Raw genomic sequence first — 12767 nt, forward strand, 5'->3', positions numbered from 1 at the left:
ATAGTGAACCATACAATATCGCCGCAATATCGACATCAATGTAATGGGTGAAAAATATTGTGATATTTGATTTTTATCCATATCTGCTCTAGTCTCTAGTTTAGAGCTAAATACTCTGAATGTAACAAATAAAAACAAATGTTTTTTTGTTTTTTTTTACATAGTATCTGCCCCCCCTCCCCCCCGCGCTCTGGAAAACATCACAAACTCAACATCATTTCTGCACGTACGCACAGGGATGTGTTCATTAGTGTCGAGCTCTGCGACTCTCCGTCTTCCACTGGTGACAATCTCTCAGATCTCTCCCTGCTTTGGTTATTATTCCTGTTCGAAGAAGATCAAATGCGTGGTACGCATACAAATCAAGACATGATGTGACACATTGTGAAGTAGGCATCTATAATGCATACACCGTCGTCGAGTTGTGGGAGTCCTAACGCCACTTATTTTAGTCTGCCGCTCTCGCCGCTGGCAGACAGACGAGAGCAGGGAAAAGATATGAACAACGAAGTGATGAGATGACCGGCTGTTCTCAGGTTCTTGTCATCAAACGTTGCATATTCCAGTGTTCAACACATGCATGTCATGTCAGCTTCAAAAATTTCGTTTGTTCACATACCAGCTGTCGTAAGGTGTGATCGCATGGTGCTTCTTTCTGAATAATAGTGTAAATGTTTCCTTTGTTTATTTGGTTGTGGTTGGTTGTTTGTGGAGCATGGAAGTGTCTTTGCTAGTTTAAGACCAATGCAGTAGTCAATTTCCCGTCCAGCGCCCCCGTCGTTTATATAGCAAATGCACCTGCGCCCATCTGTGCGCCCATGGGCGTGCTGGTCTTACAGGGAGGTGTGTTCAGGTGCATTCTTGACGTATTGCTTTCTTGAGGGCAGCGTAAAGTGATCACGCCACTGACCAACAAAAACCTATTTTAACAGCACATACGTAAAATGAGCCTAGGCTCACGCACACTATGCTTGTTACACACACACAGGGACGCGCAGCAGTACGCAAACATGCAAAAGATTAAAAATAAAAATATTACAATGTGAAATAGTATTATATGATCTGCTATCATCTTCTTCTCCTGAAAATCTCTCCTTCCTGCTTGGCAAATCCTCCATCATAATAGCAACGCGCCAAAGTCCAAACGCACCTGGCTTTTAAAGGGAATGGGAGATGACACTCTGATTGGTTTATTGCATGTTACACCCAAAACACATCTATGATTAATTAAGACACTAAGTACAACCCTTTTGAACCATGCCTGGCGCACGGACCCTTTTTTTCCGTTGTAAAAGTGGATTCGTACACGCCCTAAACGTGCGCCAGGCGCTTCACGCCGTGCGCTTAAATCATTAAAATAGGGCCCTTAGTCTTGCATTGCCAGACCAATCTCCACAGCGCTGTGGAGTAAGGTCTGGCTGCACCACACATACACTCCTCTGGATAGGAGAAGAAAAAAACGCTCTGGGTTGTTTGTATTTCTTTAAACCAATCACAATCGTCTTGGGCGGTGCTAAGCTCCGGACGCAGCAGAGGTGGATCTGTAAAATAATCTCGGAAGGACCTTTTTTGGTGGAACATTTGCACCCAACAAAAGAACACATATTAAATGAAATTAACTGTTCACACAATGCAGTAACGTGAGCTATATAAATTAGCTGGATGCATGGTTAAACTTCATTTGCTCTTACCAGTGTATCGCCGGCCCGTGTGTAATCCGTCGGAAGCAAATCCCCACCAATCGGTCCCAAAACGTCCCAGTGAGATGGTAAATGCCGTAAATATGTTCTTTGTAAATCTTTACAATCGTTCACCGAAAGAACCAAGTAGGCCTGCCTTGTTGCACGATCTAAATTTAGTAGCATGCTAGCTCGAAGGTTGTTGTTTCCCGAAACGAACAGAGTTTGAAATGGGCAACACTTGGGAGAGTGACTATTGAGCTTCCATTCATCAGGTGGTCAGAAACATCAAACTACAAATAAATGTAGCTCTGCATCTACTGAAAGTGTAAATAAGCAACGGCTTGCTAACACGTTCGCCATACCAACTACAAAAGTGGTGATTTGTCAGTGTTGTGTTTACAGCTCGTCTCTGCTGGCCCCAAGTGGCCAAGAAATTTGTTAATTTGTTATGTAGGTTTTAGATTTAGGAACTTTTGCTGTATAACTAAATATGAGCATCATTTCAGAGTATTTTGCATTTTGATGTGCGTTGACTCAACTGAACTAAACCAGGCAGGTGTGAAAACGCCTTTAGTGTTCCATTTTTTTTTGCATCCCTCTTGTTTTTATGCATGGCAGTGCCCTAGATGACAGTGTGTACTCTAGGCTTCGAACAATTTATCGTCTTTCTTTTCCTCTTTGACTTAAGCTATGATTATTTACATTATTGTATGCTTATTTTATTATATATATTTTACATATGGTATTATATTATTATTATGAATATGTTATTAGTGTATTTTCCTTGCATGGTTTAAGTTGTATACCCTCTGAATGTTATAATGGGTGTGGGGTGGGGATTATCAAAGCTGTGTTATGAAAAATTCAGAAATAAACTATTATTATATAACTATTACTATATTAAACTACTAAATAATCAATTTTCTAAGCATGAGTAGCTGCTGGCAATCAGATGTCAAAATAACCCTTAAACTGAGCCTGTTGCGTGATCATTTTGTAGATTGACTTTATGCCCACACTGTATTCTCTCAAACAGCATTTCATTCAGATATAGGACCAGGCATGGATTACAAACGTCTCTGTGCGGCTTTCTGGCTTTCTTTTGGTTATTCTAGTTTTAAGTTATTCTGACCTGCACAAACGTAGAAACCACAGGGTTTAAATAAACTGAGAGAAGTCAGATTAAGACGGACAAAGATGGCATAACTTAAAACACAAGTGAAGATTTATGCTGTTAAGACATTTCTCTGATGATAACCCCAGCACCATTCTATAGGCTTTCAATCATGACATGGTTAGATACAGTGAGAACAGTTGATTTGTGATGATTTAATTACATTTTATCAGAAATCTGAGGACCATAGAAAAAACGGACTGTATTCTGCTAGCTAGCGCAATGTTTCCCCCTTGCTACTGTAACAGTGGTGAAGAAACCACAGTCCGATGTGGGCAGCCTAGCAACTGCACTGAAACACATACAGAGATGCAGTCTCAAGTCACAATTATAGATTTACAAACATAAGACCATGGATATTTTCAATAGGTTTTCATTCATTCTCTGTCATTATGTCAAAATTCTCCTGGGAGGACAAAGTATGGTTTCACAGCAACACTTGAGATGGGATTTTTATGCTCAATAAACCACCAAATCAGTTTGAATGAGCTAAGATGAGATCAACAACTTTCATTTCATTGATTCATAGATCAGTTACCATAGGAAACTAGAATACTATATGCATTCTGAACATCTACTGTATACAAAATGAAGCATTGAAAAACAACAATAAAAGGTGATAGATACTATAGGCTATATACCTAAAGAATAGTTACTACAAAGCACACAAATATCACAAATAAGCCAGAGGTTGTTCGCTGTCTTACAAGTCTGTGTTCTCTTCTCTCTGGTTCCCTACATGTTAGCTCAGGCTGTTGTCATGAACCGTTCGTACATATAGCTACAAAAAGTAATGCACTGTAATTCATGTGTATTCCACTTATTTATTGCTGTATGCACCACCTTGAGTGCTGCTGTATAAGACCGCTCTGGTCCATGTAGCGAGGAGGGATTCATAAAAAACAGGGCTTTCAAGCAAGGGAGCGGAGTTCGTGTCCCAGGGGAAACCAAAAGACTTTCACCCAGAAAATGCGTGTTCATGTCTCGGGAGTACAACTTAAGGGGGACCGGTGTTTTAAAAAAAACCACAGTCTTATCTTAACTATTCATTTTGGTGCCTAAACGTAACGCTCATCGCCACCGCATGACGGTTATTTTTTGTCGGCTAAACTCAACTGCAACGGCTGCTTAAACGACCGGGGCCTCACGGTGCTCTGTAGCCGGCTCACAGCAACCTTTTCTCGGCTAAATTTAACTGTAAAGAAAGCTACATTTAATTGTCATGCGACCGCGTAATTTCGTAGGATATCATACGAAAAGTTTCCATACAATATTATACAAACCCGTTCATGAAAATGCAATGGCTAGCTTAATGCATGAGCTGAAGCTGTGGGGAGGAGGGAGGAAATATGGCTGAAATCCATAACTTAAAAGTTGTCTTTTGTACTTGTACTTGTACTTTTTTTAGCGAGCTATCTAAAGTTAGCAACTGAAGAAAACCCATTTCTGTTGCTTGTACCCTCGATCTAGTTCTTTCAGTCACGACCCAGCCTTCATGACCATTGGTCATTGCCCGGTAGATCGAGAGCTTTGCCTTTTGGCTCAGCTCTCTTTTCGTCACAACGGTGTGGTAAGCAAATGCAATACTGGCCCCACTGCTCCGATTCTCCCCGGGCCAATCTCCCGCTCCATTGTCTCACTCCCACTCGCGAATAGACCCCAAGATTCTTGAACTCCTTCACTTGGGGTAAGGACTCATTCCCTACCTGGAGCAGGTACTGCATCGGTTTCCTGCTAAGAGCCATGGCCACAGACACAAGTGTTTTTAGCTCCAGTAGAAGAACTAAGCTGTTTAAACTAACACGCCCAAACCGCATATCTCATGAACATTGTTGTATATTGGGCATGCGCGTGCCGGGGTAAACAGGAGGCAGCATGTATACTCCGCCCGTTGCTGGTAGTTGCCATGGTAACGTTAGTAGTTTAGTCTCAGAGAATGAGACGTCATGACCCAATCAGGCAGCGAAACATCGGCGTAAGTTTCGGTGTTGCCAAAGGTCTCCGTTTGCGGCCGTTGAGATTATTTTTTTATTTCTCCGGTTTAGGGGCTCTTATATGCCAGAGCAGGGAGAATGCAAGGTGTAAACATAGCAAAAGATATTCATTTTTAAACGTAGCAATGTAAATGTAGCCTTAGAGGTGCTAATCCTCATCCCAGCCGCTTCCCACTCGGCTGCGGACCAATCCAGTGAGTGCTGCAGGTGTCCGATCGATGATGCCATCAGGACCACATCATCTGCAAAAAGCAGCAATGAGATCTCCAGCCCACCAAACCGCAACCCCTCCCCACTCTGACTACACCTCGATATGCTCTCCATGAATATCACAAACAGGATTGGAAAATGTTTGGTTTGCATCAATTTGTTATCAATGAGATAGAATTTCGCTGGAGTACATGCATGCAGCGTTTTCCAGTGAATCCCTCATGCTTAGGTAGGTAATCTGAATCCATCACAGAAATGGCAGACTCTGCCACTAACAATAAAAACGTATATAAAGAGATGATGTGACAACGAATGTAACAACGAATGCATTGAATGATTTTCACATTCATCTGCTGGAGGAGGAAAGCTTCTCTGGGCTCACCTTAAACGGCTTTTTGAACTCATGGACGTACAAACGTATGAGTCTAATTTTGTGACATCACAACCAGTTTGGAAACCAGTCATGGTTTCAACGTGCAGCTTACACACGTGGGAACTTTTAGATGAAAGATATTTGCATATTCACAGATTCTGCATTTTTCAATGAGTATCAAGGAGTAGAATGAATGAATGAATATTTTTTTATTGTTGTGTCATGCATACAATAAAATATAATATATTATAAAATATATAAGGACCAGATGCCCTAATTTGTGCCATAACCACAAATTAACCTTATAGTCTTTTTTGCCAAGCTTTAGAAACAAAACTCTAACTTCGCCAACTTATAAATATTAAAAGTAGAAGTTGTTTTAAAAAAAAATAATTTACAGATTTTTTTTGGTGGAACAACCATATCAGACATAAATTATTATTCACAATCACAACATAGTATTTTAATATGTTTTCAAGCATTTAAACACAAGCAGATAAGCACTCACCCAAGCATCTGTTAGATAGTGTGGAAAAAAGGATTTAGCTTTCTCTTTACTCAGCAGGACACACACATACACACACACACACACACACACACATGCACGCACACGCACACGCTCACGCTCACACTCACACTCACACTCACACTCACTTACACCAGTAGGTGGCACTGTTGTGTCACGGGAACAGCGCGGGGGTCCTTGCACCTTGCCATTGTTCACTTAGTGTTCTACTCATTTGAGTTTGTAATTTAGACCAAAAGAAAAGCACAGCCACTCCTCCATTCATTGCTCTACTTTACACATCAAAGTCAAATGAGTTGAATGCTGGGAAGGTCATAGAAAGGCTCTTTGTCCTATCATCTGTGTGTTAGCTGTGCCACAGTCTCAGCCAGGGAAAACACATTAAAAGGGGAATCTACCCAAAAAGAGAGCAGCTTCTTTTTCTTCAATCAACTTGGACAGTGTAAACAGGTGCTAAAAAAGCAAGAGCCAAAGCTTTAATGTATCTCTGTGGAGGAAAAAAAACCATGGGCTTCTATCACAGATAAACACCTTATTTATTTATTTGCAATAACAGTGAGATAGGGTTGTTTATTTACACAAGTCTTGGGTTAAGCTCCAAGATCATAGCGGAAATAGCTTAAAATTCCTTTTCAGGGTGTATCTCTAATTAAGAGGCACCCCAGGAGAAGGGACTAAAATGTTTCTTCACACAGGCTTTGCTATATAATCAGCCATGAAGACAGTGACATATTAAAGGGTAACTTTGAGGTTTTTTTCAACCTGGACCCTATTTTACTATGGTTTTGTGTCTAAGTGACTGATGGGAACAACAGTTTTTGAAATCGGTCCCGTATTATGCAAGGTCGCTGCAGTCGGCAGCAGTGAAACAAGCTACGATGTAAGTTATTGGCAATTGCGCACCTTCAATTCTACAAAAAGGGCTGTTTTTGCCACTGACATGCTCAGATTATTATTCTAAGTGTCTGACACCATTATGGAAAGGATCCCTACAGAGATAGACCTTTTTGTGATAGAGTAAGATCCTTTTGTAAAACATAAAAACACCCCCAGAATAGCCATTGGGGTGGCAGTAGCTCAGTCTGTAGGGAGTTGGGTTGGGAACTGGAGAGGTGCACAGTTCACCTCCAGGGCACTGCCAAGGTGCCCCTGAGCAGGGCACCAAGCCCCCAACTGCTCGGTGTGCTCATCCATGTGCAGCCCCCTCACTCTGACATCTTTCCATAAGTGTATATAATGTATAGGTCCTGAGCATGTGTGTATTTCAGGCCTGTGTGTAATGTGTGGGATAAATAAAGGCATGTCTTCTTCTTCTATCTCCAAGCCCACCAGACTCCATTTAAATAAATAGTCATTTTCTCATCGTAAAACCCTTTGCTGCGTGTCATCCCCCATCTCTCTCCCACCTTCCCTGTCTACCTACTGTCACTATCAAATAAAGGGAAAAGCCCCCAGAAAAATCTTAAAAAAAACCATCATCACTCAGGTTTGGTTGAAATAAACACATAATTTAACCTTTGGAAAAATGCCAGCTCTATACATACTAAAAAGCATTGTTTATTTAAATGGAGTCTGGTTGGATTGGTGATACCAATTTCAGAGCGTTTTCTGGTTAAAAAAAAACATTTTTATCTCTGTAAAGATCCTTTCCATTAGATCCTTTCTTCCCGAGGCTATTTTGCAGCGGAACTGTGGCTCCACCTGGCGCTTAGCGCCGCCCATGACGATTGTGATTGGTTTAAAGACATGTCAATAAACCACAGCACGTTTTTCTCCCATCCCGGAATGTTGTGTGGCAGACCAGAGAGTGGAGGAAAGTCTGGCAAAGCGAGACTACATAAATGTCAATGATAAAATCCACTGAGTACTATACCCATAGACATACTGAATGTCTGGTTATAACCTTGTTAAATGTGCATCAAAGCCGACACAGAAGAAGAGGCAGGAGCTAGGTTGACAGAAGGAGGCTGCTCCTGCATCAAAGACAAACAATAAGGAAACTGATAATGTTTATTAATTATGTCTGCCGTGCCCCAGAGCATAGAAATGTAAAGCGAGAAATCTTACACCTTTCATGTTGAAGCCTCTGTGGCAAAAAGGGGCTAAACTCACAAGAAAGTGAACAAAAAATGTTTGCATGCACATTTTGTTGTGATGTTTTATTACAGTAACTCATGCTGACAGTCCAAAGCGTATCACTCACTAAGTGTGCTGACCTGTGCATCTGTGCCCACGCACAAACACACACTCTACTATTCCTGTGTGTGAAGCCATCCTGAGTGGCGATGGCTGCCGTCTCGATGCGTTTGAACGTGTTGTTCGACGCCGTGACCCTAAAATCTAAGAGTGTCTTCGCTGTTGACGAAAAGGATTAGACGTAGCTCGTTTCAACAGAGAACCCGCTGTGTTGAAGGATTGGCTGCCTCTGTGTCTCAGTTGTACTGTATCAAACCAGGTCAGTGGTAAGACAGCCGCTGCGTTTCGTTATTATTCCCCTGTCATATCGCATCAACCCTACACAATCATACCGCTCTCCCTTGGTTCTGGATACGTGTTGATACATGTGTTGACTGTTTTTTTTACACCTGCAGCTCTAAGGTGTGCAGCTGATCCATCACGTCTAATGCTTGGTGAAATTGCTTAAGGTCTGTTTAAGACACACACACACACACACACACACACACACACATTTATATTTAAATGTCATCTGCATGTCGTGGTTGAAAGGTGTGTTAATGAGAAGAGGGGCGGTGAGGAGACAGGGGGTGGAGAGGTTGACGGACAGACAGACACACACACACACACACACACACACACACACACACACACACACACACACTGGATAAACAGGAGTACATTTCCAGGATAACTGCCTGACATCCGGATGTCCCTCGCCTTCCGCTCCCTGTGTCTTGCCGTTCGCTTCAGGAATCAACAACAAACTTTGAGCTAGCAAGCTACACGCTGAAAAAGTTTTGAAGGAAATTTGGATTGTGTAACAAGGCAGGCCTGCTTTGATCTTTCGGGAAATGCTTGTAAAGATTTACAAAGAATATGTTTATGGCATTTACTCTCTAACTGGGACGCTTTGGAACCGATTGGTGGGGATTGCTGTGGTTCTAAGCGCCGGACACAGAAACGATGCCTCAGCAAAATGGTCTCAGCGTGTAGCTTGCTAGCTTGAAGGTTCTGGTTGTTGTTTCCTGTAGCAAACAGAGTTTAAGGCTGCATTTACATTGCTACGTTCTGGTTAAAAAACGCATATCTTTTGCTACATTTACACCTCGCATTCCCATTGCTCTGGCAATTCAGAACCCCAGAGACATTTAAAAAGACTTCTAATCTGTTTTGGTTTGGAATCTGTGGGGTTGTGTTGCAATCTCAACACCGACACCAATGTTTCGCCACCTGATTGGGTCTTTTTGGTGATGAAGTCTCGTTCTCTGATACTAAGCTACTAACGTTACCATGGCAACTACCAGCAACAGGCTGAGTATACATGCTGCCTCCTGTTAATGCCCAGTATAAGAGATTCTTCTACTTCTTCTACTGGAGCTAAAACATGTTTGGCTCAATACTCATGCTCAAAAACCAAAATGTAGCAATGTAAATGTAGCCTAGGAATGGCAACACAAAGAGACCAGAAGGTGAGGGACATCCAGCGGAACATCTTGCAATTGAACTGTCGTTGATCCAGACTAAGTTTAAAACTTAAGTGCGTAGCGTTTTTATATTAATGAACGTCCGTTACTTACATTCAAGCCATTGCCAAATGAGTTGATACAAAGCTAATTAAGACTATCAGCTCCACACAACTCTTTCTGTATTTCTCAGCATGGCTATGTTCAGAAAACTGTGCCGTCCGGCGACTTTCGCACGCAGAAAATCGAGCGGAGATAATTACCTCTTCTGAAGAGTGAGTCCGTCATGTTTTTATAATCCTCCGTGTCCTCCTTGGTTATAAGTGGTGGTGCGCGAAAACAGAAGGCTTGTATCATGTGGATGCGCCAACAGTTTTGTTGTCATTACTTAGAATTCCTCATGGGGGCAACGGAACCTACGCATTACAGCGTTAAAGAAATGCCAACAACCCAGAGCGTTTTTTTCTCCTATGCTGGAGTGTACTTGTGGACTAGCCAGACCTTACTCCACAGCGCTGTGGAGATAGGTCCGGCAATGCGAGACTGACAGAATCTAGAAGATTGACATTGACACATAAGCAGCCCATATAAACCTTCCTTCCTGGGAGTGTTGTCGTGTGCATCGATGTGACTGTAGAGCTCAGACTTTCCTGTACAATTATTTGGTAAGAGCACACTTTAAAGAACATCATCAAGCAGTAATGGAAACAGCAGCACATTAGGAGCATTGAACACTGATTAAAATCCTGTTAAAAACACACAAAACAGCAGGACTCACAGTGGCGAAAGATCAGAGTGTTGAGGAGTGGGAACAAATCAGGAGCTAACTTCTAATTAACAAGTCAACAAGTACTTCCTCTAATTCAAGATCTATAAAGTAAATCATGATAACGTTACTTCAGCAAAGAAACAGGGTTAATGAGCCGGTTTCTAATGATTAGTTCTTAGATATCTTTGAATTTGCACACTGGCCATTTTCACATTTGCTTCTTATTAACTTTGATTTTGGAGCTGAATACAGCAGCACACAGTTCATGCATTATTTTTACTCACTTGTTATGCAAATATTAGTAGATAAAAGTGATGGTATTTCCATACTACATATTATTTCTGCACCATTAGTAAGTCCATCTTTCCATGATTAATACATGTAACACAAGCAAAAACCCTTTAATCATCAATTCAGAGCATGTTTACATTAACATTCATTCATATCCATATGCCATCTTAGCTAATACAGTCTTCATAGATGCTAGCCAATTTACTGTGAACTGATATGTGTTGTGGTATTGGATTATCCTCTAATTTATGATAGTTTAAGATCGATAACGGCAAGTTATGCGCCTATTACTTACAAATGTTTACGTTAATATCTTCATCATTTCTAACACTATGCATAGCTACTACTATCACATATGGATGTGAATATTAATGTGCTCTTAATATGGTGATTCAAATGGGTTTTTGTGTTTTTTTTTTATAAATCTGTTGTCTCTGTTGTGAATTAATAACCAAACTTTTTGCTCCAACTTGAACTATAAATTCATGAATTAATAGTGCAATTTGGAGCAAAAAGATTTGGAAGGATGATGGTTGAGGGAACATAAAAATGGTAATTAATGCTAAGGTATTCACAAAGCAATGAAGCTCTCCTAGCAACGACACAGCGTGATGCACCATTTTACCGGAGGATACCGGAAAATAGTAACTTCTATGTATGTAACAAGTCATGATTAATAATTGCTTCTGTGTCATTTCAGACCAGAATTAGAGTTAAATGCAAGCAAGGTGTAAATATGCAGACAGACCAATGAGATCTACTGTATGTTAATGAGCCAGTGTCATCAGACACAGTGTATAGCAGCCTGTTTTTAAGTTATTTATTATATATTTAATATATTATATACTTATTGTGATGATTTCTTGATCATGCTTTATATGACTTATATCATAATTACTTATCATGATCTGACATACTATATCAATATACACAGTGGTTCTCAATTCACTTACATGTCCTTAGGATTAACTTAAATAGTAGTTATATCCTGATTGTATTGTTTTGTATTTTAGGTGTTATTAATGGGATCTTATTTATAATGCTTTATAGTGACGGTTATTGGGAACCACTTGTTATAGAAGTTATTTTATTCAATTGTTAAAATATCAATATCACACTAAGTCATTTGTTTAAAGGAGTAGTTTGACATTTTGGCCAATGAAAAGATTGATACAACTCATGTCTGTCTGTTAATTATGAAGCCACAGCTAGTTGCCAGTTAGCTTAGCATAAAGCCTGGAAACAGCTAGCCTGGTTCTATCTAAAGGTAACAAAATCTTCCTACCAGCACCTGTAAAGCTCACCAATTAACATGTGATATCTCATTTGTTTAATCTGTACAAAACCAAAGTGTAAAAATTACAATTTGTAGTTTAAAGGACAACCAGTGAAGAATCCAAGAAGTCATTGCGCCCAGCTAAGACCAAATGACTTTATGACTTTAGCCCAGCTAAAGTCATTTAGCTGACGCTTTTATCCAAAGCAACTTACAATTGCTTATATGTGTCATTGGTTGATGTATCACAGTGGGAACCAAACCCAGGTCACTGACCTTTAAAACATGACAGAGGCTTAGCGATGCTAACCATGGCCCTGTGTTCATTATTATAGAGGTCAACTTGTTTTTGGGTGGTGTTGTCCATGTTTTCGTCTAATACTTTGACCTCACTGTTTGTTTACACTTCATCAGAGTTAATTGGAACATTTTGGTTGCCTGAAAATGTCTTGTTCAGCGTTCGTTAGCACCTAGTCAACCAAAGCTAGCTAGCGTTGGCTGGTTATTAAGGTCTGCCGATTTTTAACCAGCTTTGTGTAGTGGCGTACATCCAGAGGAACGGCAACAGTACCCGGAGGTCCACGTTTTCCCGCCAGCAAAATTCTGCTGGATGACTCGCATCAGAAAGGTTGAAATCTGCGACTTTAGCAGCGCCATTGAAACCATACACACAACATTGGCTTAGACGCATCATCCTCCTCAGCTCCACCCTTCCTTCCAAATATGGTCCCTTTTGGCTCCAAATACCAAGATGGTGACAGCCAAAATGCAAACTCCTGGCTTCAAAACAGCGGTCCACAAACCAATGTGTGATGTCACCGACGCTACGTA

Source organism: Sander lucioperca, chromosome 9 (assembly GCF_008315115.2).
Source record: "Sander lucioperca isolate FBNREF2018 chromosome 9, SLUC_FBN_1.2, whole genome shotgun sequence".
In the NCBI taxonomy this organism is placed as follows: Eukaryota; Metazoa; Chordata; class Actinopteri; order Perciformes; family Percidae; genus Sander; species Sander lucioperca.